The 21,030-nt window shown below is 45.3% G+C and overlaps 1 long non-coding RNA gene across 1 annotated transcript in view; it reads left to right on the forward strand.

Moving 5' to 3' along the window:
• Window positions 1-21,030, forward strand: part of LOC135202062 (uncharacterized) — a 145,334-nt gene that overhangs the window by 59,812 nt on the left and 64,492 nt on the right. Inside the window, exon 2 of the long non-coding RNA XR_010311664.1 lies at window positions 18,347-18,461. This is a non-coding gene — a long non-coding RNA (uncharacterized LOC135202062). The remainder of the gene's footprint in view (window positions 1-18,346; window positions 18,462-21,030) is intronic.

Here is a 21,030-nt window from a genome sequence, read left to right on the forward strand (position 1 = left end):
GGATAGGCACCCAGTGGTTCCCTCCCCCCTCTCTATGTTCGGTAGCGGCGGATAGACACCTGCCGGACTGAACTGAGGGGGAAAGAGTAGGGAAGAACGTGGGGTAGGGGAGCCCTCCCCCTGAGCGGCCAGTTAAGGACGGAGAAGAAGGGGGGAGGAATGGAGGGTCCCGAGCCCCCGAGGTCACATGACGAGTGAGAATACCAGTAGGGGAGGGGAGATCCCCACCAGTCCCGTGAGTCACCCCCTCTCATGCAGACTCGGACGCTAGCTGTGAGAAACGAGTCATCACCCATCGACGTGGATGGCAATGTATGGAGGGGGAAAATGGGGGGACGGGTGGGGGATCCCGGTGAACCGGGGTGGGCTCACTGCGGGAATCGACCAGTGGTCTTCCCAGCCAGGTGATAAACACGAGGTGGGGAAGAGCCGTCGGAACAACATCAATATCACTGATATATATAGGATTACTTATAATAAATCATCAAATAATAAAATTAAAGCGATATCTTAAAGCTAGACTAACACGGGGAACACGAAGCTAATCAATCAGAAGAATAGGCTAATCGCCGATCCGAAGAAAGGGGTATGTTAGCCTAATCTAACCTCTGGTTCAAGAAAACGGGGGGTAGGCTAATCACCAATCGACAATTGGGGTATGAAAGCCTAACCTAACGGTAAAAATAGTGATAACAGGGTAAGCTAATCGCCATACCGAAGCATGGTGTATGTTAGCCCAACCTAGTACCTACAATATTATTAATTGGTAATCAGGAACTAGAGAAGGTAAGAGGGAACATCAGAATAATAAGATGATATAACTCTCAAAACCATGACTGATAAAAAGTCCTAACAACGCAAGGCGTAGCTAGACTAAGGTCCGAAACGTGCGGTCGGAGCGTGCCCCGTGGAGGCCTAACTAATAAGCTAACTGCATAAAAGATATAGAGACTATGTGTAAGTAACCATATCTAAAGTACTGTGAGAAGGGAAATTTCTCACAGTATGGAAGACCGAAAGAGAGAACCCGTACCGCCATGCGGTCGAGGGGCATACCGGCCGATAAGGCTCCGAATATATATAAAAAACACGAAGATCATCATAAAATGAGATCAGTAACCCCAAACAGTACTTAACTTAGAAGCAGAAGCTGAAGACATCTTGAAATAAAAGATAAATCCAGAATAAGCGAATACACAGCACAGAAAAATTTTAACGTGTGATGGTAAAGCGAGCTATCGAAGGAATGACGTCTCAGGCGTCAGAGGCGCTCACGGTAGTAGTAGACCGGGAGCTGTAGCACGGCTCCTCCGTAGTTCGGGGTTTTGTCGAAGGAAGAAGCTAAATGGCAAGGGACCTCTTGTAGTGATTCCACTCGCTCCTTACTATACCGACACTTCTATTAGAGGTGAGCAAGCCATTTATCTTGGCATTATATTGTTTCTTTTTTCTCTAGGATGAATAGCAATATTTATTCCTAAGAAATAGTATCCAAGGAGCCATTTCACAGGGCGACACAGGTTAAGCCAAGAAAAGAAGTGTCGGTATGGTAACGGGCGAGTGAGATCACTACCACGAACCATTTGCCATTTAGACATTCCACCTCAAAATCCCCACCTGAGAGAGCCGATCCCAAAGGGAGATGCACCCGCTACTACTACTAATACCGACGCCAAGCGGAGCGTAGTGCCTCTAGTGGCCATCCTTTGTTATTAGCTCAGTTACAACACTCGTGTTTTTTCTACCTCGTGTTGTGTTCGCTATTATTAGGATTTTATCCAAGATGGAACGCGCTGCTATCGCCACGGCTAAGTCAATTGCCCGAAAGGTTAAGATTTTGTATTTTTGTCTTCCAGGGACCAGTATTTTCCGTTTTTTAGGTCATATACGGTCTCCCGATTGACTCGTGGCGGCCATGTGCCGCCTCGTATTTTAAGATTTCCCGGTCTCCTATACTGGGACGTCTTATCCTTCATGGGCTCTTATTTGCGTTCATCTTCTCTTTTACATCGTATTTTAGAATTTAGGATCCACAGCCCATACCTTTTACCCGTTATTGTCTTGGTTTTGGTATTTAGGGCTATACTGTTTTCCCCAGTCCAGCATCCCAGCTTTTGCTCTTCATCGGCTACGGCTGGCTCCGAGTAGTCGACTGGTCTTCGGATCAGTTCGCCTTCTCCTGGGCTTCTTTCTCTCTTACTCGTGTGTTCCTTCTATTCTTTTACGATGTATTTATTTATTACTTATATAGTGTTATTTTCATGCTAGGCTAGCTTTAGGCGCCCAGTACCATGCGTTGGTACGGTTGGGTTCACGTGGTCTCTGCCTAGTGGTTGTGTTGCTACCGCATTCTGGTCCACCCTCAATCACGTTCGCCCATGGGCGTCTTACCCACTCCCTTCCCTCCCTTCCACATGGTAGGGAGGGGTCTGGCCGGATCCTCCTCGGTTGTCATGACAACCATTTAGCCTACTTCCCTCTCTCTCTGTAAGGGGCCCGAGGAGGTCCAAGCCAGGTGGGTGCTTGGGTGACCACACATAGTCTCGGGTACCGGGGTGTCCGATGTGTGGGGGGTGTTGGGGTTGGCCACCCCTCCCCTTCCGCTCGCCGCGACCAACTCCGGTGTTCTCGTTCGCTCCCCCCCCCCCCCCATTATTCTTTTTTACCATAACGGACGGAGCCTCTGCTTGCTAGCCGGGGGCCCCTTTGGTTATCCGGTATCACTGGCTCCGCCAGCCGATGGGGTAGGGATCTACTAGTGGTCTCAAAGCTTGCCTGTTATACCTTCTTTCTGCTACCGGAGGAGAGCTTGCTTTCTTACCCGGGCATTCCTCTAGTAGTCGGAAGGAAGGCATGTCTTACTCTATGCTAAGTATACATGCCCCTTTTATATATATATTATCACTGTTGTTATCTTTCATTATCCGCCTCCGCCGTTCTCCGTCGTGGTTTCTCCCTCACCTGGGCTTCTCACCACTCCTGGTTGGTCTCTTTATCTGTTCCCGGCGTACGCCGCGGATCCCAACCAGACCGCCCTTCTAACCACACGTATTGCAGTAGAGGACTAATCTTAATCTAACTTTCATACTCCGGCATGCAACGGAGTTCATGTTAGGCTGTAAGTGTGTAATCCCGATACTCATGTATCCTTACACTTACAGGCTACCAACTGTCGGGAACCTGGCTGCAATGCAGTCCTCCATGACCCCTGTGGCCACGAGGAGTGCAGGACCCACGCCCCGTGCGCCACTACCCACGGCGAGTTAATTGTCTGGCACCACGAAGCATGCACTATATGCTATGATCTCGTGAGTCAGCTTTTGGATGGGGTGAGTAGGTTTCTAGACAAAGTATACTTACAATCAATTATCTTTGCTAGTTTTAAGTCTTACTTTAAGCTGTAACTCCGCCATTAGAAGCTTCATACGGCGCTGTCTTGCAGGCTGCCGCCGTGAAGGAAGTCGCCTTGGCAACCCTGAAGGCTTGGGTGGGCGGCTTTGGAAAGAACGCCGCCAAGGGCCAGCCATACGTGCTGGACAAAAAGCTGGCCGTCCAGATCTTCCCAGGAGGGAAGGCGACGGGATACGTAGACCCCGCCGTGGCAGCCCCACTCATAGCTTCCATCCAGCGAGAGGTGCAGCAAGCGTTCGGGAGTATCTCGACGCAGGAAGCGGTGCCGGACGTCGCAACTCTTGACATCAACATTGAGCCAATGGCGGTAGGTGTAGAGGACTTGTTGGTCGAGGTAGGTGCTTCGGGCGCCCAAGGGCTACCTTTGGGCGCACCTGGATCTTCTTCTCCTGTTCCTTCTTCTTCCTTCCTTCCAAGGCTTCACGGGATCTGAGATCCCGTCCCCTTCGCCTGCTGCTTCTGTGCCCCCGAAAGTTAAGGGACACAGAGAGCAAAAGACCCTCCAGAAGACGTCGATCAAGAAGTCGTCGTCTTCTTCATCACGTAAGTCTTCGGCATCCTACGCCGATGCAGTGAAGGCGAAGGCGGTATCTTCACATTCTAGAGGGTCAAGAAGCAAGGCTTCTAAGGAGAAGGTCCGAGCTCCGGCCGAGCCAGTACCTTCTCTGGCAACCACCGGATCCGCTCCGGTGACTCCTGTCGGGATGGCAGCACCTAGTGCATTCGATCCCGCCACCTTCTCGGCAGGAGTGTTGCAACAGGTAGGAGAGATGGTCGGTTCTCTAGGTACGAGATTTGAGCAAATGTTCGCTCAACTCTCCAACACTATCAACCAGTCCGGCCAATCGATTCAGGACCTGTCTAATCATGTTAGAGAACACGATGACCGCTTCGCCGGCCTGAATCAGGCTCCACAGTCTAACTTCCCAGTAGGAGGTACTGGTCTTGTCCAGCTACCACCCTACGAATCCCTGCCGGCCTTTTCTATGAATAATCCCTGGAGGGTGGCAGCCTATGCTCCCTTCAAGGATGGCATGATTTCTATTCCGGAGTGTGGAACGAGAAGGATTGAGGACTTCGAGTTCTACCCTCCCGGATTGACTCAGCCTTTCATAGGTTATGCTAGGCTGACCCAAACAGCACTCAATAGAGAGGACAAGATCTCTAGAGAGACTGCTTTATACAGCAGGGATCACGCTCAGAGGGAGTGGGTTCACTGCCTGGAGGATTGGGATTGCTCAAATACCAAACTCCAGGCCTTCAAGAGCCCTTTCACCATTTTTGCCACAGAGGAGGAGGCTTCACTCCCCTTTGCAACGAAGATGGTGGAGACAACTCTGCAGGCTGTTCTCAAGGATGAACCCATTCCGCAGCTAAGAGAAGCGGAACCAACATCTTCCCTCTTCCCTGCGTTCGGCGAGCTGTGGGAGAATCTGCCAGCTACCTTCACAGTGGGAAAACTCAAACCGGACTGTGCTATGGATCAGTTCGGTGAGAAGCTCCTTAGACTGCCTGATAGCCTTATTCAGGCAGAGTTCGATGCTCGGACTAGGCTAGGGAGGTCACTTAACTCCCTAATTATTACTGAGATGGCTGCCCTCTCGTACGCCACGGAACCACTTTTCAAAATCCTCGCAAAGTCCCAGCTTCAATCGGTACAGGCAGACGCTTTCGACTTTTTCACGGCCAGAAGAAATTGTCGCAAGCACGTGTTGCAAGAAGCCACTATTAGACACGAACCTAATAGGCTTCTTGCTTCCAACATGTGGGGTGTGGACCTCTTCCCGGAAGCTGCTGTGAATGAGGTACACCACGAGGCTTCAAGGCTTAACCAAAGCCTTAGAGCTAGATGGGGTATCTCTTCTAAGAGGAAACAAGAGAATCCATCTTCTTCTGGTAAGAAGTTGAAAAAGACAAAGCGCTATCAGCCGTACCAGAAGCACCAGCAGCAGCAGCACTTTGTCCAGGCCGTCCCAGTTACTCAACCGGGTCAGCCTTCGACATCAAAGCAATCCCAGCCAATCCTCCTGCTGTCCCCTCAAAACCAGCCCTCAACTTCGTACACCGTCTCGCCGGCTTTCAACTCTATGTATGAAAGCCAAGCATACCCTACCTTTAACAGGTTTTCAAGGGGAAGCAGGGCGAGAGGTAACTTTCGTCAACGAGGTACAGGAAGAGCTGCAAGTAAAGGCAAGCACTTCAGAGGAGGGCGCGGAGGTCAACCCGCACTGCAGCAATGAGGCTCCCCAGGTAGGAGGGAGGCTGTTCCTCTTCCGTCACAGGTGGGGGTTCAGCAAATGGGCACAGAGCATTGTGTCCAAGGGATTAGGTTGGAGTTGGATCAAAGATCCCCCACCAAACAAATCATTTTTCCAAATACCATCAGAGGAGTTGACAGATTATACAGAGGAGCTCCTTCAGAAAGGAGCTGTGGCGAGAGTCAAGCATCTAAAATTTCAAGGGCGCTTGTTCAGCGTGCCAAAGAAAGGCTCATTAAAAAGAAGGGTAATCTTAGACTTGTCAAAGCTAAACTCTTTCATTGCGACAAGTTCAAAATGCTGACCATCTCGCAGGTGCGGACCTTACTTCCCCGTGGGGCCGTCACCACCTCTATCGATCTTACAGACGCATACTATCATATTCCCATAGCGAGGCACTTCCGCCCATACCTAGGTTTCAAACTAGGAGATCAGACGTTCTCTTTCAAAGTGATGCCCTTCGGTCTGAATGTAGCACCCAGGGTATTCACGAAAATAGCGGAAGTAGTTGTCCAACAACTCAGAGCACAAGGGATAATGGTAGTAGCGTACCTCGACGACTGGTTGATATGGGCACCAACCGTCGAGGAATGCCTCAAAGCCACAAAGAAAGTAGTTCAGTTTCTGGAACATCTAGGGTTCCAGATAAACAAAACGAAATCCAGATTCTCTCCGGAGACTCGTTTTCAATGGCTAGGCATCCAATGGGATTTATCCTCCCACAATCTGTCAATTCCGGTGGTCAAAAGGAAAGAAATAGCCAAGTCAGTGAGGCAATTTCTCAAAAACAAACAGGCTTCAAGGAGAAACCAGGAAAGAATCCTAGGTTCCCTTCAGTTTGCCTCAGTGACAGACGTCCTTTTAAGAGCAAGACTGAAAGATATAAATCGAGTTTGGCGCTCAAGAGCAAATGTCAAATCTCGAGACAAGTTGTCAGTGATCCCACAAATCCTTCGCAACCAGCTCCGTCCATGGACGAAAGCGAAGAATCTTGCCAAGACGGTTCCCCTGCAATATCCTCCTCCGGCGTTAACGATTCACACAGACGCCTCCCTCTCCGGGTGGGGAGGATACTCACAGTTCAAACAAGTTCAGGGGACTTGGTCCGTTCAGTTCCGCCAGCTCCACATAAACGTTCTGGAAGCAATGGCAGTGTTTCTTACCCTAAAGAAGCTCCTTCCCCCAAAGAAGTCTCATCTAAGGCTAGTTTTGGACAGTGGAGTCGTAGTACACTGCATCAACAGGGAAGGATCCAAATCCAAACACGTGAATCATGTCATGATAGCCATTTTCGCTCTAGCAAACAAGCACAAAGGGCATCTATCTGCCATCCACTTGGCAGGGGTAAGGAATGTTATAGCGGACGCATTGTCCCGGTTAGTCCCTCTGGAGTCAGAATGGTCTCTAGACATCAAGTCGTTCCAGTGGATATGCCGGAGAGGGCCAGGTCTCCAAGTAGATCTATTCGCATCACAAGCGAACCACAAGCTTCCTTGCTATGTGGCCCCCAACCTGGACCCTCTGGCTTATGCCACGGACGCTTTGTCAATAGATTGGAATCATTGGAAAAGGATCTATATCTTTCCTCCAGTGAATCTTCTTTTGAAAGTCCTGAGCAAGCTGAGGACTTTCAAAGGTCGAGTAGCCCTGATTGCTCCAGACTGGCCGAAGAGCAACTGGTACCCCCTGCTTCTGGAGTTGGGTCTCCGACCTCAACGGATTCCCAACCCCAAGCTGTCGCAACCAGTACAAATGAGGACTGTGTTTGCTTCCTCAGGAATTCTCCAGACCCTAACTTTATGGACTTCATGAAGTTTGCGGCTAAAAAAGATGCTAACATTGATCCCCAAAACATCCTTTTTCTAGAATCAGATAAAAGGGAATCAACTATTAGACAATATGACTCTGCTGTCAAAAAGTTGACATCTTTCCTGAAGGAAACGGACACTACAACCATGACTATCAACTTAGCCATATCCTTTTTCAGATCTCTCTTTGAAAAAGGATTAGCAGCTAGCACGATTACCACTAATAAATCAGCTTTGAAGAAAATCTTTCAGTTGGGTTTTCAAATAGACTTAACAGAATCCTACTTTACGTCTATTCCCAAAGCTTGTGCTAGACTTAGACCTTCGGAAAGGCCTACTTCAGTGTCATGGTTCTTAAATGACGTCCTCGAACTAGCCTCGGATACTGACAACTGGTCTTGCACATTTATAATGCTACTTAGAAAAACGTATTCTTATTAAAGTCTGGCCTCAGGGGCCAGAATTTCAGAACTGTCGGCTCTATCCAGGGATTCGGGTCATGTAGAATTTCTCCCTCAGGAGAAGTCCTGCTGTCCCCGGATCGCAGTTTTTTTAGCAAAAAATAGCAAAAAATGAGGATCCTCTTGCAAGGTGGGCTCCTTGGAAAGTCATTCCTCTTCCAAAAGATCCCTCCCTTTTCCCAGTGTTGACATTAAGAGCCTTTCTATCTCGGACATCCTCTAGATCCTCAGGCCCCCTCTTTATGAGGGAAAAAGATGGCACCTTATTGGTTAAAGGAATCAGGCAGCAGATCCTTTACTTTATTAAACAAGCCAACCCTGAATCATTCCCAAAAGCACATGATATCAGGGCAGTAGCTACCTCAATTAATTATTTCCAACACATGAATTTTGAGGATCTTAAAAAATATACTGGATGGAAATCGCCGACAGTCTTCAAACATCATTACTTGAAGTCCTTGGAATCATTAAAATTTTCAGCAGTAGCAGCGGGAAACATAGTTTCCCCTGATTCTGCACAGTAGCTGTAGTATAAAGATCCAGGTCTCCTTTCTACCTACCTTGTCCAACATGCCTCACCCTACTGCTATGCTCTACATGGTCCTTTAGCCTTAGCCGATAGGCACTGCTTGGTGGACTGCCCCTTATTTTTTTGCTAGGGGCACCCACAGATTGTACAATTAAATGTGCTACAGTGTCTCTACCCTTATTTTTATGTTAGGGTAGAGCACAATGGATTTGTATATTTTGTAATTATCCCATTAATTTTAGTGAATCTCTTTGAATGATTGTTTTTTGGATACAATTATACTAAACTGTGCTTTACATTATTTAATTTAAGCTAGTTTTAAGTAACCTTATGCTGTTATCATGTATCCATTTTTTGATTCACTTCTATTATAGGTCTAATTTTTATGTTTTATTTCTTGTTTTAATTTGAACCATCATTGTCATCTTGTCTGTTTCTCTGGTACTATTTCACAGGCCGACACGAACTGAGCCCAGAAAAGGGATTTTGACGAAGGAAAAATCTATTTATGGGTGATTGGTTCGTGTTGCCCTGTGAAACCCACCCTGTTCTTTCATTCCCACCCTGCAGGCCAAGATGGACATCTCTTCAAAGGATGGCCACTAGAGGCGCTGCGCTCCGCTTGGCGTCGGTATTAGTAGTAGTAGCGGGCGCATCTCCCTTTGGGATCGGCTCTCTCAGGTGGGGATTTTGAGGTGGAATGTTTAAATGGCAAATGGTTCGTGGTAGTGATCTCACTCGCCCCTGTTACCATACCGACACTTCTTTTATAGAGTGAGCGAGTCAGTTTTACTGACATTTTCTTGATTTTATTTTTTCTCTGGTAATTATTAGGTTATTTACCCAGAAATAATGAACTTAAGGATTATTTCACAGGGCGACACAAACCAATCACCCAGAAATAGATTTTTCCTTCGTCAAAATCCCTTTTCTTCACCACTTTCAACTTTGTTTTTTTGTTGTATCAATTGGATCTTCCTTTTTGCTTGCTCCTACTAAAGGCCTCTTTAAAAAGTAACTATCCAAGGAAGATTGCTTCTGCCTATTTTTCACAATGTTCCTGAAATGACTCAGGCAAACGTCATCGAACTGAGCAAGCATACGACCTGTGTAAACCTTTTCAGGGTGTCTCTTTTCTACAAATGATTGCACCTTATGAAAAGCAGCTAGAGCTTCCTTAATTTCTGCCATTGTCACAGGGTTGTCCTCCTCCTCCTCGCCGCTGCTAGAGAACTCTTCTTGAACGATGTTATGTTGCATGGCCTCCAACTCCTTCAGGTCATCTGTTGTAAGCTCCTCTTGGTGCTCCTCGAGAAGGTCATTGATGTCGTCCTCGTCGACGACCAGCCCCATGGACTTGCCGAGTGCAACGATCTCGTCAAGATCTGGTTGCTAAACAGTTTCAGGATCTTCAACTGTTTCTAAATCTGCACCAGCTTTGCCCACGTCGAATTCCTCAAAGCCTCGGGCGGATACAGCATTAGGCCAGAGTTTCCTCCACGAAGAATTCAAAGTTCACCTTGAAACCTCCTGCCAAGCTTGATCAATGAGTCGGATGCATATGACAACATCGAAATGCTCCTTCCATAATTCATGCAAGGTGAGGTTTGTGGTATTGGTGATGTCGAAACATATGTGAAAAAGGTGTTTTGTATACAGCTTCTTGAAGTTCGATATCACTTGCTGGTCCATTAGCTGGAGGAGAGGGGTGGTTTTAGGCAGAAGATAAAGAACCTTGATAAAAGAATATAGTGCTAGGATATCTTCCTTGAGGCCAGGAGGGTAAGCAGGGGCATTGTCCAACAACAGCAGACATTTCAGAGGGAGGCGGTTCTCTTCCAAGAATTTCTTCACTGTCGGGCCGAAACACAGATTTACCCACTCGATGAACAAAAGTCTTGTTACCCAGGCTTTCACATTAGCCCTCCACATCACCGGAAGCTTCTCCTTTAGCACTTTGTGAACCTTGAAGGCTCAAGAAGTCTCCGAATGTTACACAAGTAGGGGCTTCACCTTGCAATCCCCACTGGCATTTGAACAAAGTGCGAGCACTAGCCTGTCTTTCATAGGCTTATGCCTGGGTAGCTTCTTCTCTTCCTTTGTGATATACGTCCGATGAGGTGTTTTATTCCAAAAAAGGCCAGTCTCATCACAGTTGAAGACTTGCTTAGAACTGTAGTCTTCCTTGATCGTCATCTTGTCGAATGTCTTAACCCTTAAATGCCGAAGCGGTAAATAAAAAAATGACTCCCGTGTGCCGGAGGGGTTTGAGAGTGAGCGCGTAAGTGGAAAAAATATTTTTTTCAAAAAATCACAGCGCGCTTAGTTTTCAAGATTAAGAGTTCATTTTTGGCTCCTTTTTTGTCATTGCTTGAAGTTTAGTATGCAACCATCAGAAATGAAAAAAATTATCATTATCATATATAAATAATGCGATATATGATAGCGCAAAAACGAAATTTCATATATAATTGTATTCAAATGGCGCTGTGCGCCAAACGGTTAGAGGTAACAAGTTACTTTTTTTTTTTTGTAATGTGCACTAAATTGCGATCATTTTGATATATAACACATTGCAAAACAATAAAAGCAACACAGAGAAAATAATTTTTTTAAAAATTCACCATAAATCGAAATATTGTTATAGAGACTTGCAATTTGTTTCAAAATGAAGGAAAATGATTGAATATTACGATACTGTAAGAGTTTTAGCTTACAAATGCAGTTTTCGACCATTTCGAACGAGTTAAAGTTGACCGAATGTTCCGGAATTTTTGTTTTAAATTGTTTTTTATATGAAAATATAAAAAAAATGAGAAATGCTACAACCTTTCCAATAATTTTTGTTATATTGTGCATGTTTTTGCGCACATTTTTCATATATAAAACTCTAAAAAAAAAGCGTAATATGAAAAGGCTCAAATATTACGAGAATGTGACCTACGCGTTTCCGAGATTTCGGCGAGAATCGCGCGCGGATGGAATAAAAATATTTTTTTTCAAATATTCACCATAAATCGAGATACTGTTCTAGAGACTTGCAATATGTTTTAAATTGAAGATAAATGATTGAATATTACTAGACTGTAAGATTTTTATGTTACAAATGCGTTTTTTACCATTTTGGTTGAGTCAAAGTTGACCGATCGTAGTTTTTTTCGTACTTATCGTACTTTATATGCAAATATTTCAAAAATGATAAATGCTAAAACCTTCCAATATTTTTTGTTATATTGTGCATGTTTTTGCGCACATTTCCATATATAAACCTCTAAAAAAAGCGTAATATGAAAAGGCACAACAAATATTAGGAGATGTGACCTAACGCGTTTTCCGAGATTTTTCGGCCGAGAATCGGCGCGCGGACGAAATAAAAATATTTTTTCAAATATTCACCATAAATCGAGATATTGTTTTCTAGAGACTTGCAATATGTTTTAAAATTAAAAGATAAATGATTGAGTATTACTAGACTGTAAGATTTTTATGTTATAAATGCGTTTTTTGACCTTTTCGGATGAGTCAAAGTTGACCGATCGTAGTTTTTTTCGTACTTATTGTACTTTATATGCAAGTATTTCAAAAATGAGAAATGCTACAACCTTCCAATATTTTTTGTTATTTGTGCATGTTTTGCACACATTTCCATATATAAACCTTTAAAAAAAGCGTAATATGAAAAGGCTCAAATATTAGGAGAAGTGACCTACGCGTTTAGGAGATTTTCGGCCGAGAATCGGCGCGCGGAGGGGAAAAAGATATTTTTTTCAAAAATTCACCATAAATCGAGATATTGTTCTAGACTCTTGCAATTTGTTTTAAAATAAAGAAAAATGATTGAATATTACTAGACTGTAAGATTTTTATGTTATAAATGCGTTTTTTGACCTTTTCGGTTGAGTCAAAGTTGACCGATCATAAGTTTTTTTTTTTCGTACTTATCGTACTTTATATGCAAATATTTCAAAATGAGAAATGCTACAACCTTCCAATCAATTTTTTGTTATATTGTGCATGTTTTTGCGCACATTTCCATATATAAACCTTTAAAAAAACGCGTAATGAAAAGGCTCAAATATTAGGAGAATGTGACCTACGCATTTCCGAGATTTTCGGCCGAGAATCGGCGCGCGGAGCGGAAAAAAATATTTTTTTCAAATATTCACCATAAATCGAGATACTGTTCTATAGACTTGCAATTTGTTTTAAAATGAAGATAAATGATTGAAAGATTACTAGACTGTAAGATTTTTATGTTATAAATGCGTTTTTTGTGACCTTTTCGGTTGAGTCAAAGTTGACCGATCGTAGTTTTTTTTCGTACTTATCGTACTTTATATGCAAATATTTCAAAAATGATAAATGCTACAACCTTCCAATATTTTTTTGTTATATTGTGCATGTTTTTGCACACATTTCCATATATAAAAACTATTAAAATAAGCATAATATGAAAAGGCTACAAATATTAGGAGAATGGTGAACCTACGCGTTTCGGATATTTTCGGCCGAGGAATCGGCGCGCGGAGGGAATAAAAATATTTTTTAAAATATTCACCATAAATCGAGATATTGTTCTAGAGACTTGCAATTTGTTTTAAAGTGAAGGTAAATGATTGAATATTACTAGACTGTAAGTAATTTGCTTACCCCAAAAAAAAAATATTTATAATATATATATATATATATATATATAGTATATATGATATATCTATATATATAATATATATATTAATTTTTTTTTATACATAAAATATATATATTACATTCTTCGATTCTGGTACCAATACATAAATAAAAGGAATGCAGGTGACACTTCTCTTTTCGCATACAATGAAATGTCTTATTATTATATTCATGCACACATTCAGATATATAAAAAATTGTAATAAATATAAAAATAAATATAAAATAAATGCAGAATACTCACTCGTAATCCTGACTCTTCGTTCTATTCTTGTTTTCTCCCTCCTCCATTGAAGAGTCTTGCATTTTTTTTCCACTCGACATGACGAGGTACAGGTGGAGGAGGGAGACGCGCGCCCTTACTGCTGATGGACCCGGCGGCCCCGTGCGCCCTCCGCTGTCGGTTTAGGGGGCGCGCTCCAATACATGACCTTAGTGTGGTACTTTCAGGTCACCACTCCCCACTATCCTGCAAAGATCAACTTTGCAGAGACGACAGAAGAAACCGGGTGTCTCTCCTTCTGCCATTCATATGGCACACCCGGCACCGTTTCTGCCTTTCGCCCTTCTAAGGCCTCCAGTATGTGTTCCCCTGGCTGCAGCCGACACGCAGTGTCCACTACCCGACGAAGAAGTGTGATGGTCGGGGCGCAGCAAGAGGGCGGCATCGTCAGCAGGGGGGGCGGCGGCAGCAGGGGCGGCGGCAGCAGGGGCGGCGGCAGCAGGGGCGTCGTCAGCAGGGGCGGCGGCAGCAGGGGCGTCGTCAGCAGGGGCGGCGGCAGCAGGGGCGGCAGGGCAGGGGTTGGCAGCAGGTCGAGCGCGAAGTTGGCCCTCCTATCTGCCCTTTCCTCTAGGGGCAGATCTGCAGCTCGGGGCAGGGGGTCAGTTATGGAAGGCCACTCATCGGGATCGAAGTTGATGAGGGCATTCCCGGCTACCTTCTAGGAACTGTTTGTGGGTCAACCTCGAGATTGTCACCGCGGTACCCACAGTACAGTATGTAGGCATTTTGGAGGGCCAACTGAAGGATGTATTTGAGGAAGCTTCTGTGTCCACCTTCTGGTTCTCCTGGCGAAGGGATAGTACTGGATGAGCTGATCAAAAGAGATCAACCTTCTCCCATGTGCCTGTTGTAGTGCCCAATGACAGTAGGTCCGCTCGGTACGAAACTCCTCAAACACAAACTTGGCCCTGTCGACGTGTCTTCTTCCGCTGTACGATCTCTTCTTGGATGGTTCATGACTCCTCGTAATCATGGGGACGAGTCGGACCCCTTCCAACAGGATGACGAAGACAGCGCCCTTCCGCCGCCACTCTGTCTCTCCCTTGTTTCCAGGTGTTGCGGATGACTAGCGAACCTCTTGAGGACAAATTCGGGGCCCCGGCCCCACGTACCAACCGAAGGGTACCACTGACGTGAAACACCTGCTTCATACAGTTCCTGGGCCAGGGATACCGAGTTATAATAATTATCCATAAACAGGTGATATCCCTGGTTACGGAAACGTCCCACAAGGTTGAATACAGTGTCACGCAGCGTGGAGAAGACCCCGATATACACTGAAAAGTCCACAACGTATCCAGTATTGGCCTCGGTAATGAGAAAGAATTTCACACCATATTTCTTTGGCTTCTTGGGGTTATACAATTTTATACTAAGACGTCCTTTGTAAAGCATCATCCCCTCATCCAAAGACAGGTTCTTTCCAGGAATCACGAGATTACTACACCGCTCACGGATATAATCCAACACTGTACGCACTAAAATGAGGCGATCACTGTTATTCCGGGGTTATGGCCCTTCGGTTGAAGGCGTTGAAGTACCTGTCCATCGCCAGGAAATTATCACGGGACATAATGCCAGGCACATTCGGCATACATAAAAAATAATTTCTCCTCCAATATTGCCTGACGTCGACAGCAGGTGTCATACCAAAATAAATGTGGAGCCCCAAAAAATGTGCCATGTCAATGAGGTTGCAACCCCGCCAGTAATACGACAGGGTCGTCTTCAGCTCATACTGGCAGTACCGACCGTAGTCCACCGTCTCGTGTACCAGGTATTCCAGCAATTCCCGCGTCAGGAAAAGCTGGATGAACCCCAAAACAGTCAGGGGTAATGGTACGGTCATCCCAGAGGTTGCCGTGAAGGGGTGCATGTTAGGAGGGGTGGGGTCCTCCGTCCACCCCTCGTCACTCTCCGACGACCGACCTTCACCTTGGCTGGCGCGACGAGCCGACCTTCTACTGCGCGCGCACGGGTGCGAGCACGATGCACACTACCCCCCCCGTTGGCCCATCACCCTCACTTAGGCCCTCACTTTCTGTATCGTCCTCTGCGATAAAACTTGAGCCCGTATCCCCACCCTCCCCCTCCTCCTCAGATTCCCCCTCGTATGCACTGAACTCACTGAATTCGAGCTCACTTTCGGGATGTGAGCCTCGAACGGACATTGGGGGCAAATATTCATCCTCACTGTCATCGGGACTGATGTCCTCATCACTCGATGACCATCCGCCCATCAAAATGAGGACTTGCGACATGTTCCCGATCAAGCTCCGAAAGATATTCGTCTATGTCCCTTGGTTGGAGGCCTCCCAAATGCCTACGAATGCCCCTAAGGACGCCCACATGCTTCCTAGGGGTAACCAAAGGCATACGATGTGTTCCCGAAACACTTTCAGCCACACGTGGCCGCACAGAACGGCCTTGAGGCGCGGGGTCATGCTGGGTGCTTGGCCCCTCGCCAGCATCCAGGTCCAAAACTCGCCTTACACGATCCCTTCCGACGGGTAAAACGCGCCTTTCACGGTTCACACGTCGTTGAGACATATCTAGGAATGTCCTGTAGCAATACAAATGCTCAAAGTCTCGCACAAGTCCAGAAAAACACGCTTTTCACGAAAGATCGCTCTCGGATGGTGCGCTACTGATGCTGGCTGGAGCGAGAAGAAGGGATATCGCGCATGCCCACCTGGGTCACGCTTCAAAACAAAACAAGGCCTTGATCCGTGAACTCCCAGCATTCCCCAAGGCGCGTGATTCAAAAGTTTTAGGCTGGTAGGCCTATAAGTATTTTTCCGCGAATTTAAAAAAAAAACTTTCGTATGTCGACGTAAAAATAGTCCAGTCGGCACCCGTCCAGGTCGACCCGACAGCAATTTATCGACGTAAAATACGTCCAGTCGGCACCCGACAGACAATTTATCTCGACGTAAAATACGTCCAGTCGGCGTTTAAGGGTTAATAAAGGCTTCGGCCGCTTTTGTGTCCGAGCTGGCAGCCTCCCCATGCTGCACCACCGAATGGATGCCAGTCCGTTAACGGAATTTTTCGAACCACCCCTGAGAAGCCTTGAAGTCTGGGGTTGGTGTCGATGTCCCTTCTCCTCCGTCGTCTTCGGCGTGGGCAATCAAATCGCTGAAAATAACACTGGCCTGGTGGTAGATTGCCGTCTCTGTTATCGTATCGCCAGCGATTTCTTTGTCTTTTATCCAGACAAGAAGCAGCCTTTCCATCTCGTCTTGCATGTGGCTCCTCTTGCAAGACAAAATAGTCACACCCTTGGAAGGTGTAGCTGCTTTGATGGCCTCCTTCTGCTTAAGGATGGTGCCTATTGTCGATGGATTTTGGCCATATTCCTTGGCGATCACACTCAATCGCATGCCAGCTTCATACTTCTTGATAATCTCCATCTTTGTCTCCAAAGAAAGCATCCTCTTCTTTCCGTGAACTTCAACTTACTTGGGACCCATGACTACATATATACTGTACATAATTAAGTTATGTAGTACGTATACGTATGTGCTAAAGTTCTCACACAACAGGATAAAGTAGTACTACAACGAAATCACTATCGAATTTACGTTAATAAACGAAATCGCATAGAATGAACGAATTTGGCGTGCGTATAGAACGATGCTGCTACCGAGTGGCCGAAAAAGCACGCCGCTACGTAGATGCATGATAGGAGAGATGCTGACCAATAGGAGAGCAGGGTCTTATGGTGGTGACTAGCATCAGGAACCAATGGGAGAGCGGGAGGATGGTGGCGAGTCTACTCAGTTGGCGGCGCGCAAGTTTTAAAATTGTTATCGGTGGTCGGGCGAATCTCGGGACTTTACAGCAACAACCTTTCGTATCCTGTGACTAAAATTTTTTGTAAGTTGAGCCTTTCGTTTGTCGGGGTACCACTGTATTTCGCTTTTGTGTAGTATATGTGTGTTTATGTGTATAGTTTTTAGTTTTGGTTTTTAGTATGTATGTATGGAAACATGAGTAAGTGTATTTAGTGCCTATTTGTGTTCAAGTATGAAAGCCTCTGCTTCTCTGCAGTTTTTTTATTTAATTTTGATTTATTGTTATTATACTACAAGACCTGTTTGGTCCCAGTTCATGGCCTTTGGCCTAGACCTTGCATTTTATCTAATCCTTAGTGTTTAGTGTAACTGATGTGGAATTTTAAGAGTTTTTGTGATGCGTGTGTTTTCCCCAAATTGGTTGTCCAAATGGTTTCATTCGGCGTTAATGAACCTGGTAGTCATGACGCCAGATAATTATTAATTATTCATTCATTCCCTGGTTATCAGCGGACTCAGTGATTTATGGCGCCATAATGCACCGAGTTCCAGTAATCGGCACCATCCAGTAATAATTTATGGCGCCATAACATACCTAAATGAGGCGCCATTAACTGGTTATCAGTGCCATTAACTAGATATTAGGGCCATAAGAGCCATAATTCACCAATTTTCGGTTATTGGCGGTGTTTGCTTATCAGCACCCTGCCAAGAATGGAACTCCCGCCAATAACCGGGGACTGCCTGTATTGCAAAGGAGTGAGGGTTGGTATATCATGTAAGAACAGATTAAAATTTTGAAAAGGAATTGTATTTTTCCTAACTATACGAACCTGAGGTCCTTTACACTAATTGCCTACCTCATGCAACCCCTCAATCTGGAACATCAGCCAGAAGTAAATTGGAACTTTTATGCCTGGGCAGGTGGGTCTCCCTACCTACCAGGCGGTAGTTACTGCCTAGCCACCTTGTTAGATATTTTAACGGCCGTAATCCTAGCAATGCCGCTTGTACTTCCTATTGTAGAAGACCTCGGGTTTGTATAGTTACAAAAAATACAATTTACTTTCAAAATTGTGATATTTGATTGAAGGTGTATTAATTTTTTTCTAGATGAAGCCCTTTGGAGCATTGAGTCGTCTACATGTCATATCGAGAATTTTGATTCGTCCACGAGCATCTTTAAACAGTGTTGCTGGCTTTTACTTACCAGTTCGGCTTGAATCAGGTAAACTTGTTCTCTGCATTTGATAGTTGATTTGAATTTTTTCAAGCAGTGAACATGGTGCTTGAAAGTAGTCTAGTATCTTTTCTTGTTTTACGCCACTGAGGCTGGCAAGGTTTTATCTGTTAATCTAAAAGACCAAGACCCTTAGGTTAGGACTTTAAATAGCTGAAAATTTCAGTGTTCCTTGTTCCTATACAATATACAAACCCTTAGTCCTTTACATTGGGAATTTACTTATGGCGAAGCTGGAACACAGCCGTTAAAACTGGTTAGGCAGTAAGTACCATCTGGTAGACCGGAGTCCTGCCTTCCCAGGTGTAAACATCATGCGATACATTGTGTTTTTGTGAGCTCTTGCCTACCTGTCGTTAAACTTAATTTTTCCCAGTGGGATCTTTTCTGTTATTATTTGTGAGATATATTTTGAAATATACTGTGTGTGATATTTTAAATATACAAAACCACAATTTGTGATAGCCTTGCTGTCTGTCTTCCTCCAATGTGTTCCTGTGGTCGGCGGCCAAGGGCGTATTATTCGCCCCCATCACATCATTCCCTTTAATAAGGGGGTGACAGTAGTATATTATTATGTATACATATATTCTTTGCCTGTGCTGTTGGGGAGTTTACCTGGAGGAAACTTCAAAGCATTTACCCTCAGTTTTCTCTCATGGTATTCTTTCCTTCTCCTTGCCCTCTTCGCTCGCTTGTCAGGCAAGGAGGGTGGAGGGGTGTGGTATTGGCGATTGGGTGTTGTATATTCTTAGGGATCTCCTCTGGCTTCAGAGGGCAGTGCCCTTTGGTACGAGAGTAGTTTTTTTATATTAATAATTTTTCTTTTTACTGCTGGCTAACAGCGAGCAGTTGTAAAAACAGCATTGGATGGTTAGATATTTCATTGTGTTAGATAGCCTAAACCCATGGGAGTGTATCTTTGGCACTCCAACATGCTGCGGCACTGACCCCTGTGTGTGTGTGTGCGCGTGTGCGGTTTCCCTGCTATGCCTCATGTTAGATTGCTACTGTTGTCTTGATAATTTATTACTGGACAGTTTCTCCCCCAGCTGCCCTGTGATCCCTGACTACTGCTGCTGATGTTTGATCATCATCTTTTAGAAGTAGGCCTATGGAAGAATGTCATCATCCACTGCCCTTCCCATCCTTTTCTGAAGCTTAAGAAGGTCCTGGAAACCGGATTACCCCCTTTGGCCAAAAGAAGAGGAAGGCTACTTCTCCCCCACCTAAGAAGTCCTCCTGCAGGATTTCTAAGGGGTTGCCTCCAGCAATGGGATCTCTCTTTGGCTCTTCCCAAACCTTTGGGTCCGGGAACCGATTTACATGACCCTGGGTTTTGTGTTTTGGGAACTGTGAGAGCACAGGCTTTGGTTTACATTCCCGTCACCAGTCTAGGGGTTCACCTCTAGACGAGTGCTGTGTCATGCACTCGTTCGTGAGTCATTCTGAGCGCTTGCTTTTCTAACGATTCGCGAGCATCCCGAATTGTTGATGGAAAGACCCCTTACTGTCCCAGTTCAGGCACAGGGTGCAAGAAAAGGCAAAACACATGTGTTTCCTCTCTTCTTGCCAGCACTATCGCTAGCACTCGCTGAGTGCTCTCCAGTGCAAGGCAGGTTCCCACTGGTGTCTCGATTCTGAGGATTCAAACACCTGGAGAAGCTGGGAAGAGGATTCCTTTGAAAGTTCTACAGAACTTAGTGAATGCCATTCTCTGAGGAGGCAGTGGTTCTCTGTGTGGCTCCTCCCACTCTTGGGGCAAGAACCAGTTCGCATTTTCCTATTGGGTCTCGTGTGTTGGGAGCCTTGAGTGCATGTTCTATTGAGTCGCACTCTCAATCTTGTTCCTAAATGCATGCATCTAAGACTGGTTTTGTGCCTGTTCCTCCTCAATTACTTCAGAAGTGGAAAGAGGACTATTCCCAGTGATCGTCTTGCAAGATTCGGGAGTCTTGCCAAGGGCTTGAATTTCGGCCACTCACAGAGTGCTTGGTTTCTTGTGATTCCGAGCACTTGCAAGGTTCGGGAGTCTCACTGAGCACTTGAATTATACTACTTGGTATTCCTGGTGCTTGCTGAGCGCTCAGATTCTTGGGAATTCGGAGCACTCAGGCGAGACAAGACATTCCTGATGGTTGTTCTTATGAGAGTCAGGAGTCTTTGCCGAGAGCTTGAATTCATCAGAAATTCTGGTGCTCGCTGAGTGCTCCAATTCTTTGGAACTGCAAGTGTTTAGAGGATTAGAGAAGTTTCTACCAGTACAGAGGAGTTTGCTTTCCATTCTGGTGTTAAGTATATCTCAGTTTAACCAGACCTCTGAGCTGATTAACAGCTCTCCTAGGAGTGGCCTGAAGGATTAGATTTTTTACATGGCTAAGAACCAATTGGTTACCTCGCAATGGGACCTACAGCTTATTGTGGGATCCAAACCACATTATATCGAGAAATTAATTTCTAATCACCAGAAAATTCCTCTAACTCCACATTAGCAGAGCAGGGGATCAAACATGGTACTTTTGAATTGGTATCCAGTCTGGTGTTGGCACATGGAAAA

This window comes from Macrobrachium nipponense, chromosome 30, assembly GCF_015104395.2.
Source record: "Macrobrachium nipponense isolate FS-2020 chromosome 30, ASM1510439v2, whole genome shotgun sequence".
Classification (NCBI taxonomy): domain Eukaryota; kingdom Metazoa; phylum Arthropoda; class Malacostraca; order Decapoda; family Palaemonidae; genus Macrobrachium; species Macrobrachium nipponense.